Source organism: Lycium barbarum, chromosome 9 (assembly GCF_019175385.1).
Source record: "Lycium barbarum isolate Lr01 chromosome 9, ASM1917538v2, whole genome shotgun sequence".
NCBI classification, from domain to species: Eukaryota; Viridiplantae; Streptophyta; class Magnoliopsida; order Solanales; family Solanaceae; genus Lycium; species Lycium barbarum.
In genome coordinates, this window is record NC_083345.1 from 74,477,982 (window position 1) to 74,489,055 (window position 11,074).

General features: G+C 36.3%; 1 non-coding gene across 1 annotated transcript; it reads left to right on the top strand.

Annotated features, from left to right (window-relative positions):
- Positions 1-808: 808 nt before the first annotated feature.
- On the top strand, positions 809-914 carry LOC132612438 (small nucleolar RNA R71). Its single transcript, XR_009571798.1, has one exon. It is a non-coding gene; the product is annotated as a small nucleolar RNA R71 (small nucleolar RNA).
- The last annotated feature ends 10,160 nt before the right edge of the window (positions 915-11,074 follow it).

Below are 11,074 nucleotides of genomic sequence, written 5' to 3' on the forward strand. Positions count from 1 at the left end.
GTATCACTCAGTAGTCCTCCCTTCTGTGAAGGGTGTTGCTCTCTGGAAATATCCCTCATTTGAGACTCAAGCTTCTGAATGGAAGCTGTGTGAGATCCTATTGTTTCAGTCAGCCCAGACAAAGTTTTATCTACTTTGGCTTGGTTGGCTAGCACCCTTTCAAGCATGCCTTCCAACTTCGAACTCCTTTACTCATTCGATTGCCTCTTTGGTAGAATATAAGGATTGTAACTCCTATTTTTCAAATTATTGTTTGTTGTTGTTGTTCCCTTGGTTCAAGCCACCATAGCTGTTGTTGTAATTACCTAGTCCCTGTTGAGATCTCCATTGGTTCCGAGTCTGATTCTAATAGCCTCCTTGGTAGTTCTGCCTTTAGTAACCCCCTTGAGATTTATTCACATAGTTAGTATCTTCAAACTGTATAGGAGATCCCTCTTGATATGAACCCTCTAGGACTTGGTACATTCCCTTGGCCATTCCCGGAACTTCTTCTACAAGATTAACTTTCTTCGCTTCCCTTTGATCAAGCCTCTTTGTCAGCAAATAAATTTTAGTTTCTATCTGAGCTAGAGTCTACTGAGTCTCTTGATTCTCCTTCACAATGTTATAGATCATTGCATCTCCATAGGCCACACTATTAGTACCACCCGAATTCCATGCTTGATTGTGAGTAGTAAACTTATCAAGCAACTGAGTGATTCGGGCATAAGTCTTGTCCATAAAACACCTACCATCTGCATTGTTCGCCACTGCCTGTGTCAATAGATCTAACCCTCTATGGAACTTCTCCATCAATATATTCTCAGGAAATCCGTGATTTGGAGACTTCTGCAAATATTCCTTGAATCTCTTCCAAGCTTCAAATAGTTGTTCCCTTGGAAGTTGTTTGAAATCATATATCTTGTCACGAATTTCAGCTTTCTTGCTTGGCAGAAACCACTTCTTGAGAAAAACAGCAACAAGCTCTCCCCACGTATGAATAGTGTTGTGCGGCAGCTTCTCAAACCAAAATCTTGCTTCACCGGCTAAAGAGTATTTGAAAACTCTTAGTCTAATAGCATCATCTGGAATAGCATTCTGCATATGTTGGGCACACACACCCACAAAATTCTTTAAGTGTTGTGAGGATCATTATTGGTAGAGTTCCAAAATATCCCTCAAGTTTGAGTAGTTGGTAGATAGCGGAGTCAATCTTGCAGTTTGCAACATTTATCCTCGGTTGAACAATAGCATATGCATATTCGACCTCGTCTAACATATCCGTAAAAACATTCTCAACTTCCACTTCCACTGGTGGGTCATGCACTTGTACACCACTACCATCAGCAGCTCCACGTCCTCCTCGTCCAGCCATGATCACCTGGTTCACAGAAAATAGCAAACAAGGTGTGATGTAATAGAAAAAGACTTTAAGTAACACATAAACTCTTTAGTAATTTCAAAATCATACTCCCCGGCAACGGCGCCAAAATTTGATACCCGCAAATTACACCTATTAAATGATGTAAAGCGGACGATATCAAATATAGTAACTTAACTAGGTAGGGGTCAAATCCCATAGGGAATATGGTGTGAAAAGGTTACTAAAGTCGTATAGTACTTTCTTGCGGTCTAGTTTCATATTCTGTTGAGTTTGTAGAAAGTTGGTTTTTTATTAACTAATTGCTTTTGATTGTAATGAATATGATTAAAGAAACCAAGGTTGTTTCCCCCTTTAGATAAAGTGTATACTATAGAGATTGATCTTGATATACTTCTAATGGATCGTTGTATGAATGCACTTAACCTCTTATTGAATCCCTAATATTTTCCAATAATTATGGGCTATTTCTCTTTATGATTTTCCCAAATGTAAAAGAGTGTATATGAAGAACGGTTAATCTTATGCCAAGTAAATTCCTCTTATCCCTAAGTGAATCTATTAAATGAGGGTTAAAGCCCTAAGTTCTTGTTATTTATCCCTACCAAACCCTACTCACTTTCCCAATTTAAGAGAAGTTTATGGCTTTAATAAATTTTTGCAACCATCAATTATAAATGAAGAACAAATAATAAATAAACCCTAACAATCCATTATTCATATATAGATCTCAATTCCCAATCACATATCACCCATCCTAGAGTTCAGAACCTTAGTTGAGAAATTAGCTACTCATAACTAAGATTGAAGAACAAAGTAATAATGAATTCATATTGCTTACTATTGATTAATATAAGATGAAAGTAATTGTCTTTTACTCCAAAATCTCCAAAAACAATGAAGTATTTAATGCTCTAAGTCAAAAGAAAAAGTCTGACTTGATAATAAATAAAACCCTACAAGAAACTATTTATAAGGTCTCAAAAATATAAAATTACATAATTGCAAAACGGACCTTGACGACATTAATTGCGGTCCGTATAGTAAGATACGGACTGTATACAGTTATACGGTTGGAAATTCTTCAAGTCTTCAGTAAAAAATCACGATCGTATTATACGGTCCGTGAAACTTAGCCGTATTTCTACATCTTCAAATTTGACTTGGTGCCTCAGTTGATAATTGCTAAATACGATCTAAAATACGGCCGTGTCACAAGATACGGTCCGTAAATATTGTTCGTATTTCAACATCCTCTACTTCACATTTGTTTCCACTTCTTCTTGATTACGGTCCGTATAATTTATACGGACTATATAACTTCACAACAGTACCAAATCATGCAATTTTATTGTTGTTATCCTTTAACTCCTCAATTACCTGCAAAACAATAAAAACACATCAAAATGACAGATACTTGCTTAAAACCAAGTCAAACTTCTCGTAAAAAGGTATCAAATGTGCCATAATTTCACGGTACATCAGTAGACTATTTTTCTTTTCAAATAATTTGGCACGCCAAGTAGTGGTGGAGGTCCTACATTGATTACGGACCAGTTGGGTCTCCTCCTTTGAGGTGGACTCGGTTTTATCAGGTATTTATGGAGAAGTATGGTCCTTGTAGCTTGAGAGGTAAACGGAGGGACGAGTTCTCTGTCCTGGAGCAGAGAGGGTTATTTGTTGTGGAGTCTGAGTTTCGGTTTCATGTTTTGGCCCATTATGCCATGTTGTTACTTTCCATTGAGGCTGAGAGGGTGAGGCGATTTGTGAATTGGTTGACCCCTTCCACTTCGATTGGCAATGTCACAGATAATGGCTTTTGGGGCACCGTTTCAACCAGTGGTGGATCACGCTAAGAAGGCCGAGTCAGTGAGGTGGCAGACACATGATAGGGGTGATGATAAGAGGATTCGCAGAGTTGGTGGCTTTAGGGCTCCTCTTCTAGGAGCGAGGGCTACTATGGCAGAGGTCATGATTACCATTTCAGTCGTCCAAGTCAGTCCGCAGTTCAGATTTCAACAAGTGGTTCTTCTAGGTATAGTGAATTCTGTTCTGGGTAGACATCTCGAGGTTCATATCCACGACACTCAGATTGTGGGGGTCATTCGGGATCTTCCCTATCTGTTCAGCAGCCCATGTTTCGAGTGTGGTGACCCAGGGCATTTCAAGAGGGAGTGCCCTAGATTTAGACAGGGTGGAGCCCATCAGGATTCTCGGGTTAAGGCACCTAGAACTCTAGCACTGCCAGCTAGAGGAGGCTATATTCTGGTACAGATGGTCATCAGTCTGGTTGGGGCAGTTCTTAGTCACCTAGGGGTGGAGTTCAGTTAGGCTTGGTGTTCCTGAAGGTACGTAGTTCGAGGGCCGACGAGGTAACTTCTATACTTTCCTTAGTAGCTAGAGGCCAAGTCTTCTGATGCAGTTATCACATGTACTATTTCGGTCTGTCGTCTGTCAGTTATGACATTATTTGATCCAGGCTCTACCTACTCTTATGTGCCTACTTATTTTGCTTCGGGTCTAGTTATGTTATGTGAGTTTCTTGATTTTCCTATTACTATTTCTACTCGTGTCGAGAATTCTATAGTGTTGGATAGATTGTATTGATCTTGCATTGTGACTTTGATGGGATATGACACTTAGGCCGATTTGAAGATTTTAGATATGCTAGATTTTGAAATTATTCTAGGCATGGATTGGTTGTCCCCTTATCATGAGATCTTGGACTGTCATGCCAAGACAGTTACATTAGCCATGCCGGGAGCTCTTAGGTTGGAGTGGAAGAGAGCTATTAGTCACGCGTCAAATAGGGTTATATCTTATGTTAGAGCTCGACGAATGGTTGAGAAGGGGTGTTTGGCTTGTTCTGCCTATGTTCGGGATACTAGTTCAGACACTCTTACACTTGAGTTAGTGCCAGCGGTGAGGGAGTTTCCCGATGTTCTTTAGAAAAACTAATCGAGTGTTCCACCGGATTGTGATATCAATTTCTGTATTGAATTAGAGCCGGTCACTAAGCCTATTTCTATCTCGCCATACCGGAAAGTGCCAACGGAGTTGAAGGAATTGAAAGAGCAATTGCAAGAAATGTTGAGTAAAGGGTTCATTAGACCTAGTGTTTCACCTTGGGGTGCTATGGTGCTATTCGTGAAGAAGAAGGATGGAAGCATGCACATGTGTATCGACTATCAACAGTTAAACAAGGTTACAATAAAGAACAAGTATCCCATTCCACATATCGATGACTTATTTGACCAGTTTCAGGGTGCTTCGATCTTTTCTAAGATCGATTTGAGGCTCGACTATCACCAGTTGAAGATTAGGGCAGAGAATATCCTCAAGAGAGCTTTTAGGACCCGTTATGGTCATTATGAGTTTTTGGTTATGTCTTTTGGGCTAGCCAATACCTTGGCAGCCTTTATGCGTTTGATGAACAGTATTTCCAAACCGTACTTGGATTATTTTGTGATCATCTTCATTGATGATATTCTTATTTACTCTCGGAGTAGAGAGGAGCACGAGGAGCATTTGAGGATCGTACTTGGGATTTTAAAAGAGAAGCAACTTTACGATAAGTTTTCCTAGTGTGAGTTTTGGCTTAGTTTTATGGCATTTTTGGGACATGTAGCGTCCAAGTATGGTATCATGGTGGACCCCAAGAAGATCAAAGCGGTTCGCGATTGGGTTCTACCTACTTCAGTCACCGAGATTAGGAGTTTCATTAGCCTCGCTAGCTATTATCGACGTTTTGTGGAGGGTTTCTCATCTGTTGCTTCTCTCTTGACCAAATTGACTCAAAATAAGGTGGCTTTCCAATGATCGGACGAGTGTGAGGCGAGCTTTCAAAATCTTAAGACTTTGTTGACCACAGCCCTGATTTTGATCGAGATAGTTATTGGCCAGTGCATTGCATTTATACTCTCATTACTATGATATTTCATCATTTCTCCTATGTGATACGTGTTATATGTCTTACCTGATTTCTTGTCGAATTATATGAAGTATGCTGAAATGGTCACAATTGAGGCATTATAGCGTTATTTGGTCTACATAGAGTTTATTTCAGTCTTTATAAGTTTTATATGTGATTTCATCGTTGTCGTCCTATGATACCTACGAGGTACTATTGTTGTACTCATACTACACTTTTGCACTTTTTCGTGCAGATACTGATCCCTGTTCCAGTTCGAGACCTCGTGGTTGATCCGAGGCATAGCATTCAACACATTCAGAGTGAGACACATAGTTGAATCGTGGCCCCTGGATATCTCTTCCTTATTTACTTCAAGTTTGATTCTACAGACAGTTTATTTCGTCCTACAGGACTTGTATCAGACATTCCAGTGCCCTTGTATGATTTAGACCAGGTTTTGGGGTTGTATTTAACTAAGTTACATTCCGCACTTATATATTTATATTAAGACTGTTAGATAATCTGCTAGCATAATCAATTCTCCCTTTTTCCTTTATAATATTTTACTATTTCGGGAATGATTCATCTACCAGTGAGATGGTGTAGGTGCCATCATGACCTGTGAATTTGGATCGTGACAGTTACTTTCGCTATAGTAACATTATCATAAGATCAATGAGATTTGGTTTAATCATCACGTTTGTGGCTTAAGGCATAAATTTAATTAGTTGAACATATTTTAGGTTGAAAAATGCATTGCGGAAGGACATAAGGGAAGGATTTCATTTTCTTTCATGAACCTGTATTGATAGGAAAATCTAAGATCACTGTAATTTCTTTATATTAAATTTGTCCTTTCTTCCACCTATTGGATAAAATATGCTCCTAATGTATTAAAAATAGCTCAAAAGTTGCCCTCTTCCACCTATTGGATGAAATTTGCCCCTAAAATTGTTTTCAAGTTTGAAATTGTCCCTCCATTAACGCCACAGTTATACTTTCTTTACATCATTTAATCCCACTTATCATCACCCATTTCAATTTGGTCTTAAATTCAATGTTGGTTCCAATAACTAGTGTAAAGAGACTGCAATGAGCCAATTCGTTTGCAAATTAATGTGTCGAAGTAGATATGGAGAGGATTATTAGTTAACCAATGTCAATATATCCTAGAACATCTTCACATTACACCAAAAAATCTTTGTGCAAAGGCAGTATTGACATCTACTCATCTTTGTTTTTAGATAATGGTTTTGTGATGAAATTTAGCTGCATTAATTTAAAATGATTTTGTGTTAAATTAGGTCATGGATGCATTGGGTCCTTTTGTGTTGGATTAGAATATTACGTGGATTAATAAATAAAGGCCACATGTATAATTAAACTTATATTAATTTAAATGTCAAATAATTGTGTCGTTAATGGAGGGACAATTTCAAGCCTGAAAATAACGTAAAGGATAGATTTTATCCAATGGGCGGAAGATGGGATAGTTTGAGTCATTTTTCAATATGCTGAGGGCAATTTTGATCCAATAGGTAGAAGGAGAGCATTTTTAGCCACTTTTAACATGTTAAGGGCATTTTGACCTTTTTCATTTTCTTAGAGAGACTTAGAGCCTGTTTGGAAAATAATGAGTGAATTGAAATTTGGTGTAATTACACAGTTTGATATGTTTGTTTGGCCAGGTAATTACCAAGTTAGAGGCGAATTCAGTGGGGGGGGGGGGGGGGGGGGGATGGAGGGGGTTAAGAATTGGGTGTAATTAAACCTTGTAATTACATAATAGCTTTTTAATTTCTTATTGTTTGGTTTCTATTTTTATTTCTTTTCTTTAAAATTTATTTATATTTCTATTACTCAATTTTAATTTCTTTAAAATTTATTTTTATTTCTATTTTTTTAATTTCTTTTTTGTTTTACTTTTTAATTTTTTTTTGTTTTTAAAAGATATCTTTGTATATAGGGAAATGGTGCAAATATAGCTCTCAACTTTGCGATTTAGAGCAGATATATCCCTCGTTACAAAAGTAGTGTATATATACCCCTGCAGTTATAAAATGGTGCTAATATACCCTTTTTGCTAACAGAATATTTTTTAAAAAAAATAGTTATTTTTAATTAAAAAAATGCCACGTGACTTTAAAAAAAAAAGTCTACTCATTTTTTAAGTAGACATACTTTTCTAAAGTCACATAGTAATTTTTTTCTAATGGGTCGGGTCTGGTTCGTTTAAAAAAAATTAATTTTTTAAAGTCACGGAGATAGTTTTTTAAACGAACCAGACCTGACACACTAGAAAACAAAAATTACCATGTGGCTTTAGAAAAATGTCTACTAAAAAAATAGGTAATCTTTTTTTAAAGTCACGTGGCATTTTTTTAATTAAAAAAAAACCTAAATGATTTTAAAAAAAAATTCCATCTGCGAAACAGGTATATTTACACCATTTTGTAACGGCAAGGGTATATTTGCACCATTTTATAATAGCAGGGATAAATATACACCATTTTTGTAGCGAGGGGTATATCTGCTCTAAATCACAAAGTTGAGGGGTATATTTGCAACTTTTCCCTTGTACATATATATCTATCATTTTGTTTTCTTCTCATTTTCTAATCTTTATCTTTTGTGATTTCATGTAATTGATTGAATTTTTTTTTTTTCTTATTTTTTTCATCATTTAACGTAATTTTGTTATAGTGTTTGAAACTACACCTCCTAATATTATAAAATGAGTGGCTAGCAAACTTGGCATATAACGAGTGATGTTAATAAAGTATAATTTTCTTGTTGAATGAGGTTACAAACTTATGTTTTCCTTTTCTTTTGAACTATGTTTACTTAAGTTATGTTGGAACTTATTTTATGTTATGTTGGAATTTGACATAAGCGTATTATGTTTTAACATATGTATTTTGAATTTATGTTATATTTTCGGTTTCGGTTTATTTGCTTTAGTAGTATTGACTTGTTTTCACATTGCATGTTGTTTATCTTTCAATTAGAATTGATAGATTATTTTTTGACAAACAATTAAATAATGTTATGAAGTTATATTTATAAATATTAATCATTCTCTCAACCATGTGTCCATGATATTCTTACAAAATGTATGCTTTTATTTTTTATAATTAATTAAATTAAATATTATTAATATAAAAAATATATAACAATTATATTTTACAATAATAAGTTACAATATATGATCATTAATTTAATATATTTTCAAGAAACAATATGTATCTTGAATATCTAATTTAATTTAATTTATAAAGGCAAATATTTGTCAAATGTTATTTTAATTATTTATAATTTATTTTTATTTTTATTTTTAGAATTTAATCAAACTGAGTAATTACACCTGTGCAACCAAACTTGCAAGAAAGTGAAGTTACACAAGCTTGAACATGTCAACTATTTTAAAAGTAACTCTGGAAGCCAACTCTCAAAATTTCAAAATAAACCTTAAATCTAGATCTTGCAATGGTCATGGTGGCTGGTTTGACAAATACCATTCCCTCTACTTTCAATAACACTCCAAAACTTAATTATATTCCAGCACTTCAACCATCCACTCAAGATGAAGAATTGATTTTGAAACCTATTACATATTTACATGGTGAGCCAACTATTGGTTGGACAAATAAAGAGATTGAAATTTTTACTGAGCACCAAAAATTGAAATATGATATGATTGTGAAGTTCTCATATGGTTGGTCAGATTTAAAAGGGTTGCAAAGGATTATTCCTATTCAATTAGAGATTAAACGCAAATGTGAAAGTGGTTTCCTAGAAGAGAGACACATGCTCATAAGACTCTTATTACTTGAAGACTATGCTGCACTCACTTCAAGTGCTTAGGATTTACAATTCAGGGGAAGAGTATACCCTCTAAGGGTTTTAATATAGGATCCTTGGTTTAATCCAGAGGAGGAGACTATGATCTCAGTGGCATGGATATCTTTCCTGAGTCTGCCAACTAATTTATATGACAAGGAAGCCATGTTCTCCATGGCATAAGCAGTGGCCATTCCTTTGATTATTGACAAACCTAAAAGTAATCAGACTAGGCCTAGTTGTGCTCGGGTCAAAGTGCAAGTTGATTTACTCATAGAATTTCCAAAGAGAATAAATATCAGTTGTGTGAATGAAGATACTGGAGAAATACAGTCTAAATGGCAAACTATACAATATGACTATCTTCCGAAATATTGTACCAATTGTAGATTGCAGGGATGATCTACATGATTGTTGGCTGATGCATTCAGAATTTAAGCCTAAAAATGAAGACCCAAAGCCAGAGACAAATCCAGAACCAAAGGCAGTACCTGAAAAACAAAAACAAAAGCAGAATGGTAAGCAGAATAAAGAGGAAAGGAAAAAACATGCTGATAAGAAGAATGATAGTTAGGCTGCTTAGAACAAAGGCAAAGGAAACAACTACTATGATAATAATATCACAAAGGAATGGAGTGTTGTGACTAATAAGAACAAGAAAATAGCAACAATGAAAAGATACAAAGAAATGGTAGTCACAAAGAAAAAAGCACAGGCAAAGGATGAGGAGGAGCAACCCACGGAGAATTCACAAGAACAGGAGCTTAATAAGGAGACAACAAAACCATGGGTTGGAACTTTGTTTGGCAAAACATAAAACACTGCAATTGAGGTACAACTTAAATCAGAGGAGAGGTGCAGCTCAGGTAGTAGCGCTGATAGCAAGGAACACAAAGAAAGGGATAACAGTATCAATGAGATAGTTAACAACAAAGTGAACAGTGATGAACAACCCAATAACAAATTAATTCAACACCGAGAGCAACAACAACAACATGGTAACAATGAAAGGAGTGCCAACATAGATAATAAGTAGTAGGAACATATTGATGATAATGCTGGAAAACATTCAGATATGCAGTGAAGTTTTTCAAGATAGCAACAAATCTCCTGGGGTTGATTTGGAGATTGTGATGCATAATGTTGACCTTAACAAAATGCTTGATAAACCACCAGAAGAGAAAAGTGTCATGGTTGTTGGGGATACAGAGGTAGATTGAGATAGAGGGACAACTATCAGTTGATTGTTAAAGCATTTATCAAAGGCACACTAAGATGTACATGTTGTGGGTAGGAATGGAAACTGCTTGGCATAATACCAATGGTAAAATCTAGCTGTTTGTTGAGGAAGGCTATCAAGTAGAGGCTATCACAACCCAAATTGGAAGGCTGTGAGGGGCACTCAGGCCCTACCTGTCGAGCAGCGCTAAACATGATTTCATATCATAATCTTAAACAAGAGTGGACCCCGAGGGTCATTAGATGAAAATCTGCTAAATCATAAGAGAAATATACTGAAAAAGGGATGAGCCCGAAAAGACATATTATATGACTATGCTGGATAAACTGTGCAAGCTGACAAGGCCATCATGAAGTACTATACAGCAAAACAAATACAGGCCGAGGGGGCCATACAACATCTAACTATACCATGACTGTCTACAAGCCTCTACTGGAGTATATGACATAATAAGGTCGGGACAGGGCCCCGGCATACCCGTATGCACACAAAAGTATAATGTACCAAAAAAATAACAGCAACTCCAGAACAAGAGGAGAGCTCCAATATCAGCTAAACATCAACCTACTGGGGCGGATCGTCAACCTGTCTACCTGAACTTGCAGGCATGAAATGCAGCCCCCCCCCCCCCCCCAAGAAAAAAGGGACTTCAGTACAGACAAAGTACTGAGTATGTAAGGCATGAAAGTAACATGAAAAAGACATAAAAGTACATAGGATA